The sequence below is a fragment of the Xyrauchen texanus genome, chromosome 21, assembly GCF_025860055.1.
Source record: "Xyrauchen texanus isolate HMW12.3.18 chromosome 21, RBS_HiC_50CHRs, whole genome shotgun sequence".
Lineage (NCBI taxonomy): Eukaryota > Metazoa > Chordata > Actinopteri > Cypriniformes > Catostomidae > Xyrauchen > Xyrauchen texanus.
In genome coordinates this window covers 43,321,246-43,331,384 of record NC_068296.1, presented here as the reverse complement: position 1 = coordinate 43,331,384, position 10,139 = coordinate 43,321,246, and the positions used below count along the sequence as shown (strand labels likewise).

Below are 10,139 nucleotides of genomic sequence, written 5' to 3'. Positions count from 1 at the left end.
AAATCAGGGCCATAAATCATTTTTTGTCACAACGTACATAATACATACTACTCATGTCCAAGGAGTCTCGCAAAGCAGTGATCCTAAATCATATGTGAGTTTTGTGGTCAAGTAGGTCAGCCCCCATGAAGAATGTGACATGGTAAGTTTTTCCAAGGAAACTTCAGTACACATTCAATTTGCCTTAAGAGAAAGCAATAGATGCAGATGACTATGAGCACTACATGAGAAATGGAACATATGAAGCAAAATTGTCATTCGCAATTTTGTTAGGAGTTATTGGCGATAAATGTTATTCCATTTTATGCTTGCCAAAGTCTTTTGAGGATATCTCTATTTCCCCATTAATGTAGATAAGAGCAGTACTTGTATGACTGAAAATAATTGTTAGTTGGCATGCCATGCTGAGCATCAGAACCTAATGAGGTTTGTGTAGACCTTTCTTAAGAGAGCAGACATTGCAAGATGGCTGGTGGGGCTAGAGTTATGATTTTGGATTTGGGTGCAAAAGTGTCTCGTGTTCAAATCCAAGAATAACTTGTCCTTGCCCTTAGATCTTCAAACTTGATCCCATGGGGTGCAAAGTATTAATGTCAGCATTACAACCAAGCAAGCATTTTCTGTAAAAATGGGCAGTAAAACACAAGACAAGGCCAATTAGCTCAGTTGGTTAGAGCGTGGTGCTAATAAAGCCAAGGTCGTGGGTTTGATCCCTGTATTGCCAGGGTGACTTTTGATCTGAATCTCTCTAGAAAAGTTAGGAGAGCATTAGACTGATAAACCAAAGATCACCGCTTAGATACAGGCTGCCCATGGCGTGTTTCAAACTCCTTACCAAACAGCAATAATACTCGCAAATTCTTTACAACAGTAAATGCAGATGGTGTATTGGTTAGCACATCGCATTTTGAATCCAACAAGCTGAGTTCAAATCCTGGCGGAAACTCCTTAGGGTCTTGTTTCCAAACACAGAGTTTGGCTGTGGAAATCCCCATCAAGAGGCATAAAATATGCCTTTCTCTTGCCAATTTCAACAAAACATGTTTTTACAACCAAGCAAGCATTTTCTCCTTAGGGTCTTGTGGCCAAACACAGAGTTCATATGAAGCAAAATTGTCATTCGCAATGTTGTTGGGAGTTATTGGCGATAAATGTTATGTTATGTTAACAAGCTGAGTTCAAATCCTGGCAGAACCTACTTAGCGTCTTGTGGCCAAACACAGAGTTTGGCTGTTGAAATCAGCATCAAGAGGCCTAAAATAAGCCTTTCTCTTGCCAATTTCAACAAAACATGTTTTTTACAACAAAGCAAGCATTTTCTCCTTAGGGTCTTGTGGCCAAACACAGAGTTTGGCTGTTGAAATCCCCATCAAGAGGCCTAAAATATGCCTTTCTCTTGCCAATTTCAACAAAACATGTTTTTTTTTCCAAACCCAGGAGAGTGCATGCAATTAATGTCGGTTCCATGGTGTAATGGTTAGCACTCTGGACTCTGAATCCAGTGATCTGAGTTCAAATCTCAGTGGTACCTTGTTTGACTTTTGCCCCGACGGTTCGGAGGACCCAATCAAAAGTACTTTTCAAATCTCGGTTGGACCCTCTTTGAATAAAGCTCTGACCCAATCAAAAGTACTTTTCAAAAGCAGTGATCCTCCAAATCTCCTGCTGAAATACTCAGGTTGCCAGGTCCATGAGCATTTCTCCATACACTTATATAAAAAATATCTACATATATTGCTCTTTCTGAACTCTAATCTCTCATGCATAGTATTTTTCTGATACAATTGAAAATTTGGAATGCAGCACTTTTTGTATTATTGTCTCCTTAAGATGAATCACTTATGTTGTGTTATTCCTCTATTATAAGCCGCTTTGCATAAAAGCACCTTCTAAATCAATAAATGTAATGTAATATAATATAATGTATCAAAAAATAATTTGATGCCCAGATCTGTAAAATTAGTGAAGAACACGTAAAAGAGAAAGTTCCCTCGTGGAGTGTTGGTGCATACAGCAGACTTTTGTTCTGAATCTCTATTCTGCTGAGCTCTAATTTGCAGGGTAGCCTCATGGCAATCCATGAGGAAATAAGGTTAGCACTCTGGCCCCAGAATCCAGAGATACCAGTTAAGATCTCGGCGGGACCTTCTGTGACTTTTGTGCCAAAAGGTGCAAAGGACCCAATCAGAAGGACTTTAAAAGCTACGAGACTCCAAATCTACAGAAGTGAAAGTGTACCAACTCTGCTGGCCAGGTCTATCACATTCAAATTGTGATGACCAGGTCTGATATTAGAGAACAGTTCCTAAAAAGCAAAATCCTCATGGAGAATGCAGGCATCGATCCCGCTACCTCTCGCATGCTAAGCAAGCGCTCTACCATTTGAGCTAATTCCCATCCTGGTAGATGGGCAACGTGCCTTTCTTAAATTTTTGTTGTTCCTCAGCTGTGCAGCCCAGAGGTACCAAACCACTCTTGTTTGTTTCCTTTTGGAGTGGGCCATGGGCCCTTCCAATGGTCAGAAAGACCATGTCCAAGGAGTCTCACAAGGCAGTGATCCTAAATCATATGTGAGTTTTGTGGTCAAGTAGGTCAGCCCCCATGAAGAATGTGACATGGTAAGTTTTTCCAAGGAAACTTCAGTACACATTCAATTTGCCTTAAGAGAAAGCAATAGATGCAGATGACTATGAGCACTATATGAGAAACTATGTAGTGAATCAGCTCTATGAAATATTAATAATCAATCATAACTTGTTATAATCGATCATGAATATTTGGATCAGTTAATCGGGTTAACTTGAGGTAGCTACATTAACATTACAACCAAATGCTCGGTTCATCCGTGAACACTCAATATTGGTTATTAATTAATTAATTAATAGAAAGTTACATTTCCGGGGCATGGGATATGTCTTTCTTACTACGTATTAAGAGCAAGTAGTCAAAATCTATGATTAATGACTTTAGATATGAGCTTGAGACACAGACAACTTTACATGTGACATGAACAAGACTTTATTAACTAGACTAAACATTTAAACTACTCTAACATACATATACATACATGCATACAGTTTACCAAGGGAAAGAGGGTTGAAGCAGAATACAGGAAGGCAAGAAGTTATAGCATTGTTTGAAATTCAGCAGATCAACAGCCTGAGCAAACCATCATATTAGTTCTGACACGCCCTTTTTAGAAAGGGGTGAGGATACTTAATGTATCAAATAATGAGACTAAGTTTGATACTTGCATGTCCCATTTGAATTAAACTGTCCTGATGCAATTGTTCAGGCTCCAGTTGATCTTTGATGATGTTGTCTTGATGAGAGAGAGAACCAGTGGGGGTCAGATTGATCTTTGGTGAATGGAAGGACAAGGCCGTAGCCTGGCGCATGCTTGGGAGTCCTTGGGGCCTGCTAGTTCAGCATCATTCAGCAAGAGAGTGAGAGAGCACAAGGCTCAGAGGGCAAGAGAGGCAGGAAGCAAGAGGAGCATAAGAGAGCTAAGAGAAGGCTAAGAGAGAGCTAAGAGAGAGCTAAGAGCATTTATAACCTTAGAAAACATGTCCCACCTCTCATTGGCTCGACCAATGAGAAGGGTTTGGGTTCCAGGCGGGAATTTGGTTTATTGCTCTTTGTTCTCACATTTCTCATTGCATGAGCAAGAAAGAAACTAGGAAATATACTTGTAATACTAATATGTTGTTGTTATCAACATATCATATACACAGTCATTTCAATCTTCAAAATACCAAGTTATAGAGACCAAATATGCCACACATATGATTTCGGTTAACCATAGTATGCAAAGTCTGAAACATTAACCCATTAGAGTTTGCAAGAAAACATAGATCAACAACACTTAGGAAAATCCTGAGATGGAACATTAGATACATGTTAATATTTTTAGCACATGGATATATATATAGGATATACAGGATTAAACAGGGTTCATTTCTCTTTCTCAGTAAGAGAATGAAGTGAGGGTCAGCACTTCTCTGAACATTCCTTTGGAGGTCGTAAAAGTCTCCCTTACTCTGGGCATGAGAGAGTTCCTTTGTCAAGGCTCATTTGCATGTTTATGACAGTAAGAGATTTTGGGCTGAATGACTCAAAAGATAGTAAAACATCGCGTAATATCATTCTACAGAGATCTTATATTCGAATTCAGCTCAGACAAATCGTAAGGTTTAATTTGATACCAAGAATCATGTGTTTAGTACACTTAAAAAGGGAATATACACTCTGAGGCTATTAAATATGAGGCCTCAGAGTTTAAAACACACAACGAAACAGTTCTAACGAGTTTGATATACCTCAGAAATACACAACATACAGGGATTACACGTATTTCATTAGCAATATGCAGTTCTGTGTTTAACTGAAAAACACACACACACACACACATTTTTACGTTCAAAGTTTCCCCCTTCCTGTCCACACGATAAGCACGTGGTGAGCATGCGGATGTCACATGCGGTTCTCTGTCAATAGTTCATTGTCTCTTTGTCAATACATTTATTGTGCTTGTGGAGACTGGTTGGCGCTATTTCAGTAATTAGGGGAGTTTTTAACAGTAAGTTCTTGTTTGATCATGAATCTGTTAAAGCCACTGATCCTCCGCCATACCTTACAACTATGAGAGACTATGAGCACTACATGAGAAACACATGAGAAATGGAAAGTTGGTTACAACATTGCGCCACAGATGGCCGCCTCGGTGTGGAGCTCTTCAATTCTTTTGTTGTTTTTGTTAGTTTGTCCTGTGTTTAGCAATCTTTTGCCAATCAGTTTTACCAGGGACGAACTGCTGAACATTCAGCAGCACATACCAGATAATCTTTTCCCGGTTTTTCAATATTCGGACGTTTTGCTGGACATTTTAGTTGGAGGCGCTGCTGTGTTGTTTAGATGCGCTACCAGACGCAGGCGAGGGAGACGAGCTGGCACGCTGGTTAAACTCCATCAGCGCGGCGTTCGAACAGCACTGCCGAGCATTCATCTCGCAAATCTCCGCTCTCTTCCCAACAAAACGGACGAACTACATCTCCTCACACATACTAATAAGGACTTTTCAAACTCTGCTGCACTGTGCTTCACTGAAACCTGGCTGAGTGAAGCCATTCCGGACAGCGCATTACATCTGCCGGGCTTCCAGCTGTTCAGAGCGGATCGCATCGCGGAGTTAACGGGGAAAACGAGAGGCGGTGGAACATGCTTTTACATCAACGAAAGTTGGTGTACAGATGTAACAACACTAAAGAGGATATGCTGTCCTAATCTGGAAGCGCTCTTTATTAACTGTAAGCCGTTCTACTCGCCACGGGAGTATTCTTCGTTTATTCTGGTGAGTGTTTACATTCCTCCTAACACGTCTGGGAACTTAGCGCTGCAACAGCTGGCTGATCAAATCTCAGACACAGAACAACAATACCCAGACTCAGTCATTATTATTCTTGGGGACTTTAACAAAACAAATCTCACATGCGAACTGCCCAAATACAGACAGCACATTACATGCCCTACCAGAGACAGGAATATATTGGATCACTGCTATACAACATTAAAGGATGCATATCGCTCTGTCCCACGTGCAGCTTTGGGACTCTCTGATCACTGTCTGGTTCATCTTCTCCCGACCTACAGGCAGAAATTAAAATCAACAAAGCCAGTTGTAAGGACTATAAGGAGATGGACTATTGAAGCAGAGCTGGAACTACAAGCCTGCTTTGACTGCTTTGGAGGCTTACAGGGGTGGGGATAGAGTCTTGTATAATCAGGCCAGGAACACACTGAATAAGGAAATCAGAGTGGCTAAAAGAAGCTACTCTGAGAAGCTGAAAAGCAAGTTTTCAGCTAACGACCCTGCATCAGTGTGGAGTGGCCTGAAACAACTTACTAATTACAGGACTCCTACCCCCAACCCTGTGGCGGACCAACGACTGGCTGACGACCTGAATGTGTTTTACTGCAGATTTGAAAGGCCCGATTTCACACCCCACATGCACTCGGACCATCATTTCACACAACCATTAACACCTCCTGCAACCCCCCTCCTCCCCCCTCCTGCTACACTACCTGCACTCAAGATCTGTGAGGACAATGTGTGCCGTGTCTTTTGGAAGCAAAGGACAAGGACGGCTCCAGGACCAGATGGCATTACACCAGCTTGCCTTTGTTCCTGTGCTAACCAACTGGCCCCCATCTTCACTCAGATCTTCAATAGATCACTGGAGCAGTGTGAAGTCCCATGCTGCTTCAAATGCTCAGTTATTATCCCCGTCCCTAAGAAACCTAAAATCACAGGACCTAATGACTACAGAACTGTCGCCCTGACATCTGTGGTCATGAAGTCATTTGAGAGACTGGTGTTGGCCCACCTGAAGGACATCACTGGACCCTTTCTGGACCCCCTTCAATTTGCTTATCGAGCAAACAGGTCTGTGGATGATGCAGTCAACAAGGGTTTGCATCATATCCTGCAACATCTGGACAGACCGGGGACATACGTAAGGATCCTTTTTGTGGACTTCAGCTCGGCTTTCAACACAATCATACCAAATATACTCTGGACTAAGCTAAACCAACTCCCTGTTCCCACCTCTACCTGTCAGTGGATTACCAGCTTTCTGACGGACAGGCAGCAGCTTGTGAGGCAGGGAAAATTCACTTCCACCACCTGTACCATCAGCACTGGTGCCCCCCAGGGATGTGTGCTCTCCCCACTACTCTTCTCCCTGTACACCAATGACTGCACCACCAAGGACCCCTCTGTCAGGCTCCTGAAGTTTGCAGATGACACCACTGTCATCGGCCTCATCCGAGATGATGATGAGTCTGCATATAGAAAGGAGGTTGAACAGCTGGCTTTCTGGTGCAGTCAAAACAACCTGGAGCTGAACACGCTCAAAACAGTGGAGATGATTGTGGACTTTAGGAGGAACACCCCAATATTGTCCCCCCTCACCATTCTAAACAGCACTGTGGCAGCAGTGGAGTCATTCAGGTTTCTGGGCACTACCATCTCACAGGACCTGAAGTGGGAGATACACATCGACTCCATTGTGAAAAAGGCCCAGCAGAGGTTGTACTTCCTTTGCCAGCTGAGGAAGTTCAACCTGCCACCAGTGCTGCTGAAACAGTTCTACTCAGCAGTCATTGAGTCTGTCCTCTGCACTTCAATAACTGTCTGGTTTGGTGCAGCTACGAAATCAGACATCAGAAGACTACAAAGGACAGTCCGGTCTGCTGAGAGGATTATTGGTTGCCCCCTGCCCCCCCTTCAAGAACTATACACTTCCAGAGTGTATGGCTGGTAAAAAGGCTGGTAAAATCACTATGGACCCCACTCACCCAGCCCACTACCTTTTTGAACTGTTGCCTTCTGGCCGGCGCTTCAGAGCTCTGAAAACCAGAACCGTCAGACGCAGGAACAGTTTTTTCCCTCAGGCCATCCATCTAATGAACAACTAAATTGCCCCACTGAGCAATAATTATGTGCAATACACAGTTTAATTTTAATTTATATTATCCAACTTATCCTCTTCTGCCATTACTTACATTGCTCTGTACATAATATACAGGTTTTTGTTCTTTATATAACAGATTGTATTAGATTTGCACTACGTGTGTGTATGTGGGTATGTATGAAGGTGAGTGTATGTACGTATATGTATAATTATTTATTTTGTGTTCTTTTTTGTTTTTAATTACCTATGTCTTGCTGCTGTTTTTGGTATTGTTTGTATTGTTGTTGACTGGAAGCTCCTGTCACCTAGACAAATTCCTTGTATGTGTAAGCATACTTGGCAATAAAGCTGATTCTGATTCTGATGAAGCAAAATTTTCATTCACAATTTTTTTAGGAGTTATTGGCTATAAATGTTATTCCATTTTATGCTTGCCAAAGTCTTTTGAGGATATCTCTATTTCCCCATTAATGTAGATAAGAGCAGTACTTGTATGACTGAAAATAAGTGTACATGGCATGCCATGTACATGCCATGTGAATCAAAAGTTATTTTCAAATCTCGGTGGGACCTTCTTTGAATAAAGCGCTGACCCAATCAAAAGTACTTTTCAAAAGCAGTGATCCTCCAAATCTCCTGCTGAAATACTCAGGTTGCCAGGTCCATGAGCATTTCTCCATACACTTATATAAAAAATATCTACATATATTGCTCTTTCTGAACGCTAATCACTCATGCATAGTATTTTTCTGATACAATTGAAAATTTGGAATGCAGCACTTTTTGTATTATTGTCTCCTAAAGATGAATTGCTTATGTTGTGTTATTCCTCTATTATAAGCCGCTTTGCATAAAAGCACCTTCTAAATCAATAAATGTAATGTAATATAATATAATGTTTCAAAAACCTAATTTGATGCCCAGATCTGTAAAATTAGTGAAGAACACGTAAAAGAGAAAGTTCCCTCGTGGAGTGTTGCTGCATACAGCAGACTTTTGTTCTGAATCTCTCTTCTGCTGAGCTCTAATTTGCAGGGTAGCCTCATGGCAATCCATGAGGAAATAAGGTTAGCACTCTGGCCCCAGAATCCAGAGATACCAGTTAAGATCTCGGCGGGACCTTCTGTGACTTTTGTGCCAAAAGGTGCAAAGGACCCAATCAGAAGGACTTTTGTAAAGCTGCGAGACTCCAAATCTACAGTTTGGAGTGAAAATGTACCAACTCTGCTGGCCAGGTCTATCACATTCAAATTGTGATGACCAGGTCTGATATTAGAGAAAAGTTCCTAAAAAGCAAACATCCTCATGGAGAACACGGGCATCAATCCCGCTACCTCTCGCATGCTAAGCGAGCACTCTACCATTTGAGCTAACGCCCCTCCTGGTAGATGGGCAACGTGCCTTTCTTAAATTTTTGTTGTTCCTCAGCTGTGCAGCCCAGAGGTACCAAACCACTCTTGTTTGTTTCCTTTTGGAGTGGGCCATGGGCCCTTCCAATGGTCAGAAAGACCATGTCCAAGGAGTCTCGCAAAGCAGTGATCCTAAATCATATGTGAGTTTTGTGGTCAAGTAGGTCAGCCCCCATGAAGAATGTGACATGGTAAGTTTTTCCAAGGAAACTTCAGTACACATTCAATTTGCCTTAAGAGAAAGCAATAGATGCAGATGACTATGAGCACTACATGAGAAATGGAACATATGAAGCAAAATTGTCATTCGCAATTTTGTTAGGAGTTATTGGCGATAAATGTTATTCCATTTTATGCTTGCCAAAGTCTTTTGAGGATATCTCTATTTCCCCATTAATGTAGATAAGAGCAGTACTTGTATGACTGAAAATAAGTGTACGTTGGCATGCCATGCTGAGCATCAGAACCTAATGAGGTTTGTGTAGACCTTTCTTAAGAGAGCAGACATTGCAAGGTGGCTGGTGTGGCTAGAGTTATGATTTTGGATTTGGTGCAAAAGTGTCTCGTGTTCAAATCCAAGAATAACTTGTCCTTGCCCTTAGATCTTCAAACTTGATCCCATGGGGTGCAAAGTCTTAATGTCAGCATTACAACCAAGCAAGCATTTTCTGTAAAAATGGGCAGTGATAAACACAAGACAAGGCCGGTTAGCTCAGTTGGTTAGAGCGTGGTGATAATAATGCCAAGGTTGTGGGTTCGATCCCAGAATTGGACAGGGTGACTTTTGATCTGAATCTCTCTAGAAAAGTTAGGAGAGCATTAGACTGATAAACCAAAGATCACCGCTTAGATACAGGCTGCCCATGTCCTGTTTCAAACTCCTTACCAAACAGCAATAATACTCGCATCTTCTTTTCAGCCGTGAATGCAGATGGTGTATTGGTTAGTACATTACATTTTGAATCCAACAAGCTGAGTTCAAATCCTGGCGGAACCTCCTTAGGGTCTTGTGGCCAAACACAGAGTTTGGCTGTTGAAATCCCCATCAAGAGGCCTAAAATATGCCTTTCTCTTGCCAGTTTCAACAAAACATATTTTTACAACCAAGCAAGCATTTTCTCCTTAGGGTCTTGTGGCCAAACACAGAGTTTGGCTGTTGAAATCCCCATCAAGAGGCCTAAAATATGCCTTTCTCTTGCCAATTTCAACAAAACATGTTTTTTTTTCCAAACCCAGGAGAGCACATATAATTAACGGC

At 41.7% G+C, this 10,139-nt stretch overlaps 1 non-coding gene across 1 annotated transcript; it reads left to right on the top strand.

Moving 5' to 3' along the window:
- The first annotated feature begins 1,459 nt into the window (after positions 1-1,459).
- On the top strand, positions 1,460-1,531 carry trnaq-cug (transfer RNA glutamine (anticodon CUG)). Its single transcript has one exon. It is a non-coding gene; the product is annotated as a tRNA-Gln (tRNA).
- The last annotated feature ends 8,608 nt before the right edge of the window (positions 1,532-10,139 follow it).